We start from the raw sequence: 12,736 nt of genomic DNA on the forward strand, positions 1-12,736 counted from the left end.
GTGACGTGTGTTACTTTGGTATTGTTCACAACTATTGGATGGAGCATCACACACAAAACATATTACCCTGGTGATTGGTTACTTCAACTACTGATATTGCTCTCACCATATGCAGTTTTTTATGCTAATACTTGATGGTAAGTCAACAATTAAGTAGCATTAGACGCTGACCAATCCACATGTTCATTACAGAGGTTCGCTACAACATACTGACCAATCCACATGTTCATTACAGAGGTTCGCTACAACATACTGACCAATCCACATGTTCATTACAGAGGTTCGCTACAACATACTGACCAATCCACATGTTCATTACAGAGGTTCGCTACTACATACTGACCACTCCACATGTGCATTACAGAGGTTCGCTACAACATACTGACCAATCCATATGTTCATTACAGAGGTTCGCTACAACATACTGACCAATCCAAACGTACATTACAAAGTAAGTTGATAGAATCACCTGATGGAACTTGCAACCGAATTGAAATTAGTGCGTTAAAGACGAATCTTTCCTATTGCTATATTGGATGTAAAGAATTACCTTTAGTAAATTTACATAAACAGAGAGCAATTAGTATTTTATATCCCTCAACAGCTAATCACGTGCTGCCAATCAGCCCGATGATGTTGTTGCTACATATAATGTGTATTTGTAAATTGGGTCAAAACACAATTTATCTCCCATGGACTTACAAAATCATTGGGTTGATAATAAGTTACAAATCGTAAGTAATCATTTCTGGTGAAGCACTTTATTTTGTCAGCAACTTATAATTAATGTTCATTCAAGTAGGAATCTTCAGCACACCACACATGCTCTGACAGCAGTTTCTGGACTTATTATCTGCTCCGTGTGTTATTAGTTTGTATCGAAATGTCCATGACGGGTGGCATGGAGCGGTCATCTGAACGGTCCAGCTCTCTGACCATCTGGTTAATATATTGGCCCATGCAATGAATATAAATTGCGACTCTATGTGACACTATAGACATGATTGTCGACATAAACAAGTCTAGAACTAACCGAACTAACTCCTCGGGATGGGATAACACGTTTATTGAATTGTAACAAGATTAATTGAGCAAGTTGCAAGCACTTGATGTTTTTCAATTGATGTGTTTGTGGCTGAAAGGACATGCCAGTCTCCGTCAATGTTACTTTGCTCAATGATAAGCGACTACAAGCGTTAACTCACTGTTCAAAAACTGTTATCAGGCAATTAACAAAAATGTAATTAAACTAAGACTTTCCCTTAATAACGAAAATTAAAAGTGTCCGCAGCCGTGTTTTATACTAGTAAATACCAAAATCAGTGAAATACAATAAATATTCGGTATGTCCTTCAACAATGCATATTACCGCGCTGCGCGGTCGCGCCACTTCCATCCTCGTGGCTCTATTCGGCTTTCTCCCGGTAACATCAAATACAAATATCTAATGTTAATTTTATTTCCGTTTTACTAAATAGTTCCAGGACAATCTTAGCACTTTGTTTCTTTGTTATCCATGTACAATCAGGATATGATAAAGGGGAATAGGTCGAAGTGTAATGAAACGGTCAACTCTGTATTGCTAATTCAACGATGTACAGTGAAACTTCGTTAACTCGAACTCGACGGGACCATGAGAAAACTTCGAGTTATCCGAGTGTTCGAATTAAGCGAGTTGTCGTTTTTGGTGCAAAGTTTGGTCAATATTTGTCAACATTATATAATCATTATAACTCCGCTCTGTCGCTCATCAGTTCAGTGTAAAGACTGGTCAATACATGTAAATGTATATGTAATATTTTGTTCTATCAATCGTAGTTTGGTGTATTTTTGCCGATATACAGTCTCGGTAAAGTTTCTTTCGCTTAGTCACTTCAATAACGATCTGATGTTCATTTCATGTTTGCAAAAGGAATAACGATAAAATTGAATTCAACCGAATAACAATTTATTAATGTTATATCAAATAACCGTTTAAATTGAACACGGATTACATTTTTTGTATATGTAAAACGAAACAGAACCATTACCTTATATTGGACATATAAAATACTGTTCGATAGTCCAACCAGAGACCTATATACTATATAGGTCTCTGGTCCAACTTACGTTTTACCGACAACCACGCCATTTCCATGTGTATTAGCAGAGGAAGTTGGTACTGCGCATGTGCGTATAAAATGTTACTGTTACTGAGTTGGCGTTTTATCCGATTTAATAGACAGCACTGACCGTTACAGTCGTACTCTGTACACCTCGGCAGTAATTACGCTATTGTTTCTGCAGTTTACAGATTTTATGGGCACCGGTGACTGTTTCATTTCTACACATGTAAAAACATTAGCCGAGTAGATCTACCGGTGTGTCCGAGATTAGTTCCACTTGAGCGATCGGGTAGAGGAGTTGTTGACTATCGTGTGTACTATTATCGGCGACCGCCTTAGGACATTACCTGATGTAAGTAAAGCAGTACTTTTTATCACCGACAGTTATTGTTATACGATTCCACCGACAATTTCTTTCATGAATTTATGAAACACTTATAATCGCGTGTAGAATTGTATTGCCGATACTTGAACGGAATGTTGATGTTGAAAAAATGTCGGCGTTTACAACCGATCGTTGTTGGACACAAACATGATATTTCGAGTTATTCGATCATTTTAAGTAGAATTTTTATTGTTGGGACCAAATTTTCACTTCGTATTATCCGAGTTTTTCGAGTTTTCCGAGTTTTTTTTTATTAGGATAAAGAGAGAATTCGGCCGGGACTGACGAGTACTTCGAGTTAAGCGGAGTAATCGAGTTTTCCGAGTTCGAGTTAACGAAGTTCCACTGTATGTGAATATATTACCATGATGAGCAAAAACGACATTATCAATTAAATAGGTAAACATTTTTTTCTCGTCATTAATACTAACGGGTATGCGGTGCCATTCGTGGCATTGCTATATATACATATACGTATATTCCAAAATATAAATATTTTCTAGATAAAAAATCTTTTTTTTTGCGTACGTTTTTCCGTACTTGAGTTGCGGTGCTGATATAGTAGGGTCGCTATATGTTGTTGCCGTATATACAGGGCGGTCAAAATCAGGAGTGTCTGGTAATTTTTAATATGCATAGAGACAGAAATGTATGACTGATATCGTCATTATAATCATATTGATGTAATCAAAGTGCAATATGTTGTCGGCAGGCATTACGAGTATGAATATACAATGCATCCTATTAGGTATCATGCATACATAACTGTCATTTTTATTACTTTTGCTGTGGAAACTAATCCATATCTAAACAAACAATTAAGATTTATTGCTTCATCCTGTATAGAGCTTGGGTTGAGTCTTATCTTCCTGGGGCAGTGGTTGTTATTCTAAGGGTCCCACACAAATACCCTGTTTATTGCTTTTTTTTGTTGAGCGGTCCTCACAGCGAGAAACATGTGGGTCATCTGATGTGGCAAACAACACGTCTACTTAAAGTTGTTTTAAAATCCTACATATAACGTACACCGATCCAATTTTGTGAATTATAAAATGTATTGATTTGTAGGTATCCATCCATATTGTTTGCACTTCTTTAGGCTGTTTCGGTTATTTGGTCGCCACCCTCAGCACCAGAGCTGTATGATTCCGTTTAAATCGTTTTGATTCTACTGTATCTGTATCTAGATAACTCTAAATTTGTTTTGAATCGTGTTGATACCGCGTGTGTCTTTTGTATAATTATCTAACCCTGCATGTCGTCTATACCCATATAAATGTTGTCACTGGTAAATAAAACAATATACACATGTCCATTTTGTGTTATTTTAAAATCATTCACAAGCCTTTTTGTTAAAAAAAACAAAACAAAAAAACAAAAAAAACATCACTTTTTACGATTTTGATTTTTCCCAAATGAAAACAAAAGTGCTTTGGCTGTTCGTATCACAGTTGAATTCTGAAAGGACGAAACAGCTGTATGTTGCAGTTTTATTCTTGTTCCGTAGTAATATTTTCATTTTTGCTTTTCAGTTTTTGGTCCTTTGATCAATCTTATATAGCAAGTTTATTTCACCAGCATGAACATAGTAAAAACTAATTGAATAGGAAGTCGATTCTATTTCGTTTAACATACATCAATAAGCCAATGTCGCGATAACGACACTTCTGTACTGTATTCCAGGCGATTGCTGTTAAAGGGTCTTACAGACGCAGTATGATCAGCAAGCAAATTGATGTAGGAGTCTCCGAGCATTGTACTCCCTAAGTCGCCATAACATCTCACAATGTCGATACTGCGGGGTCATACAGATACATTTAAACGTATATGACACTGCCTTAGATTGCCTCAGTAAACACACGTCTTCCCAACTTGATATTCACAGAGAGCAACGACTAGTATCAGTCTCAACTCACCACCAAATTACAAACAACTAATAATCAGTGTAAAATACAGCTTACCACCAAATTACAAACGACTAATACCAGTGTAAAATACAGCTTACCATAAAATTATAAACGACCAATACCAGTGTAAAACACGGCTAACCAAACAAATTACAAACGACTAATAATCAGTGTAAAATACAGCTTACCACCAAATTACAAACGACTAATAATCAGTGTAAAATACAGCTAACCAAACAAATTACAAACGACTAATACCAGTGTAAAATACAGCTTACCACCAAATTACAAACGACTAATACCAGTGTAAAATACAGCTAACCAAACAAATTACAAACGACTACATGTAATACCAGTGTAAAATACATCTAACCAAACAAATTACAAACGACCAATACGAGTGTAAAACACGGCTAACCAAACAAATTACAAACGACTAATACCAGTGTAAAATACAGCTTACCACCAAATTATAAACGACCAATACCAGTGTAAAACACGGCTAACAAAACAAATTACAAACGACCAATACCAGTATAAAAAACAGCTTACCACCAAATCACAAACGACTAATACCAGTGTAAAATACAGCTAACCATAAAATTACAAACGACTAATACCAGAGTAAAATACAGCTTACCAACCAAATCACAAACGACTAATACCAGTGTAAAATACAGCTTACCAAACAAATTACAAACGACTAATACCAGTGTAAAATACAGCTTACCATAAAATTATAAACGACCAATACCAGTGTAAAATACAGCTAACCAAACAAATTACAAACGACTAATACCAGTGTAAAATACAGCTTACCACCAAATTATAAACGAACTAATACCAGTGTAAAATACAGCTTACCAAACAAATTACAAACGACCAATACCAGTATTAAATACAGCTTACCACCAAATTACAAACGACTAATACCAGTGTAAAACACGGCTAACCAAACAAATTACAAACGACCAATACCAGTGTAAAATACAGCTAACCAAACAAATTACAAACGACTAATACCAGTATAAAATACAGCTTACCAGCAAATTACAAACGACTAATACCAGAGTAAAATACAGCTAACCAAACAAATTACAAACGACTAATAACAGTATAAAATACAGCTTACCATCAAATTACAAACAACTAATACCAATGTAAAATACAGCTAACCAAACAAATTACAAACGACCAATACCAGCATAAACTACAGCTAACCAAACAAATTACAAACGAATAATGCCAGTGTAAAATACAGCTAACCAAACAAATTACAAACGACTAATACCAGTGTAAAACACGACTAACCAAAAAAATTACAAACGACCAATACCAGTATAAACTACAGCTAACCAAACAAATTACAAACGACTAATACCAGTTTGTTTGTGGAGTTATGGCACGACATATATCTACTACGACAGTTTGTTTGTGGAGTTACAGCACGACATACAGCTACTATTGTTGAGATGACTAGTGGTTCCCTTGTCGAGATGACTAGTGGTTCCCTTGTAGAGATGACTAGTGGTTCCCTTGTCGAGATGACTAGTGGTTCCCTTGTCGAGATGACTAGTGGTTCCCTTGTCGAGATGACTAGTGGTTCCCTTGTCGAGATGACTAGTGGTTCCCTTGTAGAGATGACTAGTGGTTCCCTTGTCGAGATGACTAGTGGTTCCCTTGTCGAGATGACTAGTGGTTCCCTTGTCGAGATGACTAGTGGTTCCCTTGTAGAGATGACTAGTGGTTCCCTTGTCGAGATGACTAGTGGTTCCCTTGTAGAGATGACTAGTGGTTCCCTTGTAGAGATGACTAGTGGTTCCCTTGTCGAGCTGACTAGTGGTTCCCTTGTCGAGATGACTAGTGGTTCCCTTGTCGAGCTGACTAGTGGTTCCCTTATCGAGATGACTAGTGGTTCCCTTGTCGAGATGACTAGTGGTTCCCTTGTCGAGATGACTAGTGGTTCCCTTGTCGAGATGACTAGTGGTTCCCTTGTCGAGATGACTAGTGGTTCCCTTGTCGAGCTGACTAGTGGTTCCCTTGTCGAGATGACTAGTGGTTCCCTTGTCGAGCTGACTAGTGGTTCCCTTGTCGAGCTGACTAGTGGTTCCCTTGTCGAGATGACTAGTGGTTCCCTTGTCGAGATGACTAGTGGTTCCCTTGTCGAGATGACTAGTGGTTCCCTTGTCGAGATGACTAGTGGTTCCCTTGTAGAGATGACTAGTGGTTCCCTTGTCGAGATGACTAGTGGTTCCCTTGTCGAGATGACTAGTGGTTCCCTTGTCGAGATGACTAGTGGTTCCCTTGTCGAGATGACTAGTGGTTCCCTTGTCGAGATGACTAGTGGTTCCCTTGTCGAGCTGACTAGTGGTTCCCTTGTCGAGATGACTAGTGGTTCCCTTGTCGAGATGACTAGTGGTTCCCTTGTCGAGATGACTAGTGGTTCCCTTGTCGAGATGACTAGTGGTTCCCTTGTCGAGATGACTAGTGGTTCCCTTGTCGAGATGACTAGTGGTTCCCTTTCAATCACCCTACTTATCATTTACGTTTCAGAACACCCAGTTATATTCTCTCATTGTATTTTTTTGTGTATCGTTTTCCATCCACATTTATACGTTTGTTTATATACTGCCCTCGTTTTTTTGCTGTTTAGTTGGAACTATAGATGTTATGTATATGTATATATTATGTATTATGTCAGTAACAGACAAAAATCATACTACTGTGTCAAAGCTACAACAGTCCAAATCCTGACACTTTAATGTCACCCCATTATACGTCAATGCCAGTAGTTATAGGTACATCACTATAAGTGTTTTATGTATCGGCTCTTGTGATAACGTTAATCCGCAATAAATGAACACGTATCCCGGGATGATTATCATTAGGAATAACTATGATATTTTTACAAAATTTTATGCTAGGAAAGATGATTGCCGATGAGTTGACAAACTACCAATGTATTGAATTACTACTATTGATTTATGACACAAATGTGACCTACATTTCAAACTTAATAACCTTTCTCCATTATCAGTCCAGCTGTATTGAGTCTCAAAATTCTTTACATTCGAACATTTTATTTCTGTTTCCAATGTAATTAGCAATCAACTGAACGAAGTTTCAGGGTGCAAATCATTTCAATACCCCTCGGGCTTGTTGATGAGGAACAAACGTAGTCTCCAAAAGGTCTAACCACTCTCGAACAGGAACCTCCGGCTGATGGATTGGGATATATCTCTGCTATGTCTCTAATAAAACACAACATTTGGGCTTAAAAAGGAAGTAGCAACCGAAATAATAATGTCCGCTTCTTCAGCTGGGATGAAAACCAATTAATGACTCAGGATGACCCTGATACAACCCAGGCTCATTAATGGGATAACATCCACTTGGTGTCAGATCTTATTGTAGGGACAATGAGATACGACCAATGGTCATTATTGCCTTCATTTTGTCAATTTAATTTTGATTGATTCCCAATGTTTTGGGATTATATAAGAGGTAAATATTTCGTTGAACACGCATAGGGACAAAAACAACATAATGATATTAACTAAATGTCCATGATTTGTCAGTACACCAAAATAGTATGTCCGACACTCAAATCCCAATAACTACCCATCAAGTAAGACAACTATGTTGGAGTACACACAAAGAGGGAAATAATCAAGCAATAAAATTATCACATATTTATCCCATCAGGGATCAGTATTGGTTTTGTTTCCACGATAACAGATAACGTGGAAGGTGACGATATGTCCTGAACACATCCTTTAATACGGAGTTCATGTATTATACCGGATGAAGCTGGTACTCATGACGACAATTTTAACTATACAGTGGTCCACATTTCGAACATACAATAAATCAACGAATATCTAAAGATAAAGACATCAAATCAATATAAACTTCAAACTATAGAGGCATAACGAAGGAACAGTATAAACGTGACATGTACACAAACTATAGAGACATAACGAAGGGACAGTATAAACGTGACATGTACAATGTATAATGGCAGACAAGATATTCAATGGTCTGAGTCAGGATGACTCTTTTAAACACCGATCATACTCCAAATACTAGAAAGAATGATAACACAACAGTTCCGGTGAAGCAAATCCAAAAAAGAGTTTAACAATACAGGGCTTTTAGAGATCGATGTAGACTATAGTGAAGTGATCTGGTCGACATCTTTATTTAAACGTGATACAAACGTGACATTTCCTAGATTTGACCTAGGTTTACATGCCAAGATTTGGCAATGACACAGAAAGCGCGCTTACCCTTCCCGAACATCTAGTCTTATTCTATTTTTAATTTGTTCCTGTGTGAATATATATGTTATAAATATACACTGTACATGCATGTTGATTTAAATTTTCCTTTAATCACATATCGATGTTCTCTTATTTTGAAAACAGTTATAAACTAATGAATGCTAGAATTTACAAATGAATCCGATAATTTCATTGTGTCAATTAATGTCAAAACATTTAACAACTGTATTATGTTTCTAAATATTTGCCATTGTTTAAAACCAGCCAGTATTTTTCTAAGCTCACATTTTGAGATAATAAAATCTTTATTGAATTAAGCCTGTGACCTTGAAGATATAACAATGTGTATTAGGTTGGCATTGTCTTGTTGTTCTTCCCACACAGATATGATAAGAATATAATATTTAATGGTGTGAATATAATATGAATTAAACAATAGATCTCGACTTTCTTTTCTCCGTGTCTATCACAATTAGGCTATAGTAAAGTTTTACGGCACCCAGGGAAACTTATATTCTTTCCTGATTATTACACGACAACGTCATCTCTGTATGTAATTTTAATGACAAATCGTTTGTTTCGACACCTGTGGTTTGAGTCTAACGGCAGTGACAAATCATCAATCCCAAATCACGTGTACCCCTGCTGGCCTTGTCGCCTTTGCGGCCGTTAACGATTGGTCAATGTCGCGCCTATTGGACTAGTTAGAACGCACTGATTTGAACTAGTGCAAATAAGCAACTAAATGTACAAAGCGGACGAGGAACCAACATGAGAAGAGAATGATTTATCAAACATCCGTTCTCTGGCGATAGACAGAAACAGCATCACAAGCGAAGTCATGCTTCAGATCATAAATAGTATCCCCTCTAGTGTGTAAGGAAGGTATAAGATTTTTAATGAGGCTGTACAACATGGTTAATAAGGCACTGGGTCGAGATATATGTACAAATGATAGTTAAATGCAATGACAACCATAACATTTACATGTACATGTACATATATGTGATAATCACGAAATGCATTTCATCTGTGTCTCAATTCTGAAAGGATTCAATAAACAAGCTATATGGCAGACTTATCTATTCTTATTATATTCGTTTGAGATACAGTCACTTTAATTTTCTAGTGGTGAGAAGTGAGTGATTTTCAAATTGCTGCAACCATCGAAATTTTGGAAAATATCAAACAAACGTCGTAGTAGCTATATTTCGTGTTATAACTCCACAAATAAACGTCGTAGTAGATATATGTCGTGTTATAACTCCACAAACAAACGTCGTAGTAGATATATGTCGTGTTATAACTCCACAAACAAACGTCGTAATAGCTATATGTCGTGTCATAACTCCACAAACAAACGTCGTAATAGCTATATGTCGTGTTATAACACCACAAACAAACGTCGTAGTAGATATATGTCGTGTCATAACTCCACAAACAAACGTCGTAGTAGATATATGTCGTGTTATAACTCCACAAACAAACGTCGTAATAGCTATATGTCGTGTCATAACTCCACAAACAAACGTCGTAATAGCTATATATCGTGTTATAACACCACAAACAAACGTCGTAGTAGATATATGTCGTGTCATAACTCCACAAACAAACGTCGTAGTAGATATATGTCGTGTTATAACACCACAAACAAACGTCGTAGTAGATATATGTCGTGTCATAACTCCACAAACAAACGTCGTAGTAGATATATGTCGTGTTGTAACTCCACAAACAAACGTCGTAGTAACTATATGTCGTGTTGTAACTCCACAAACAAACGTCGTAGTAGATATATGTCGTGTCATAACTCCACAAACAAACGTCGTAGTAACTATATGTCGTGTTGTAACTCCACAAACAAACGTCGTAGTAGATATATGTCGTGTTGTAACTCCACAAACAAACGTCGTAGTAACTGTATGTCGTGTCTTAACTCCACAAACAAACGTCGTAGTAACTATATGTCGTGTCATAACTCCACAAACAAACGTCGTAGTAACTATATGTCGTGTCATAACTCCACAAACAAAAGTCGTTGTAGCTGTATGTCGTGTTATAACTCCACAAACAAACGTAGTAGTAACTATATGTCGTGTTGTAACTCCACAAACAAACGTCGTAGTAACTATATGTCGTGTTGTAACTCCACAAACAAACGTCGTAGTAGATATATGTCGTGTTATAACACCACACCATGAAGGTATCCTACCAGCGATCTACTAACATTGTAGGGTTATTTTTGTTAAACATCACTACAGGTAACATATTGGATAAATAGAAATTCTGAATCTAGGAATTAGATACGTACATACAAAGTTAGGAATACCCAGCTGAAACTGATATTAAATCATAACTAAAGCAATTTTATTGCTAATTTGACTATTACCGCTGGTAAATGCTGTCATGATAGAATTTGATTGGACGTGTGTAACGGTTTATTCCGACACCGAGTTCACTCTGGTGACGTAAACAGTGTTTAATATTGCCGTTTGACCATTGAAGTTGATCCACTCACTCCTGACGGAAGCATAACGTCTGTTAATCGGTGGCAAAATGGCTGCACATTAGGTAATACAAGTCTGTGTAGGCACGCTCTTATATGCCAGAAACGAACTTAAAATCTTAGCGATGTACATTTTATAGAAGTTCGGAATGCGAAATAGAGCTTTACACATGAATCAAATATTGAGCATTGTATCATCCCGAGGGATGCCGTACATAATTCAAGAAAAGATTGGGATACTTCTCATGAAGTCTACTGTTTACTATACGAAAAGTAACGCGTCGCACAAGTTCCTTAGCTGGGTTATGTCCTCAGTGACCCCCATGTGACGAACGACATGCTAGATATAACTGGTTTAAAGGATTTGTGTGTCAGTAATCAAGCTAATTTGAGATGCCAACTAGTAGATTTGTGACACAGAGACGGGTAGACATTGGCGAACCGTCCATTCCATTTCGTCTATACCTGGCAACCGTAATGGTAGGGAGGTAAATAAAAACATTATTGAAGGTTTTATCCTATTATTTTTACATTTTCAAAACAGTACTGTGTGGTAGATAATATAATGGTCCAATGAATGTGAGTTGTCTCCCAGTTAATCCAGGTGCGGTATTAGTTAATGAATAACAATTGACCTGCAATAAGTGTAACTGTCTTATAACTATGTTGGAACAGGTTGTGTAAGACTTGTACTAAAGGTACGTAGACAATCGAATAGCGCCACCTTCAATAGAAATAACTACACAATATTTCCTTAATCTTATCTATCTCATATTTTTGAATGCATACAGGAAACATGCAAATAATCATAAAAATCCCAGCATGCCGTGCGGGCGGGATAATTGTTAACATGGGGGACGTACAGTCTAGCTGATAATCCATCAAACCAAGATATTTTTCTTAAGTGATAACTTTAGCTACAGCTATAACTCCACAGACACCTGTTTACTAGGAATTGTCAGTGAAGCTTGGGGCCGAAATCGAGGATATCAATAAGGAATAGGCATTTTTACAACCCTGTCCAACATATGTCATTTCATAACTGACCCAATTAATTATCGTTATGTCCTGAAGTCTATCTGCTCCATATACTTGTACATGCACCTCTATCTCATTTTAAATATTGTATTCGCATTTCAAATAGATATTCTAAGACCTTGGTAGATATAAATATATATAAGGATATACACATGATACCTTAATCACTGGTACAGAACATGGGAATGAATACCATGATAAAGGTAACGCCTACAGCTATTGTTATACATAAGTAATTGTAATACATAATTGGTTTCCTTAAAACTGTTTTGTTTTCGAATACATTGGACTATAACAGGACTACAGACTAGGACTGTCCACTATATAGACTTACATTGGACTATAACAGGACTACAGACTAGGACTGTCCACAATATAGACTTACATTGGACTGTAACAGGACTACAGACTAGGACTGTCCACTATATAGACTTACATTGGACTATAACAGGACTACAGACTAGGACTGTCCACTATATAGACTTACATTGGACTATAACAGGACTACAGAC

General features: G+C 36.9%; 1 protein-coding gene across 1 annotated transcript in view; it reads right to left on the minus strand.

Annotated features, from left to right (window-relative positions):
* LOC117328584 (RYamide receptor-like) overlaps nt 1–12,736 on the minus strand; it is a 62,944-nt gene that overhangs the window by 8,991 nt on the left and 41,217 nt on the right. The window lies entirely within an intron of this gene.

The sequence above is a fragment of the Pecten maximus genome, chromosome 1, assembly GCF_902652985.1.
Source record: "Pecten maximus chromosome 1, xPecMax1.1, whole genome shotgun sequence".
Lineage (NCBI taxonomy): Eukaryota > Metazoa > Mollusca > Bivalvia > Pectinida > Pectinidae > Pecten > Pecten maximus.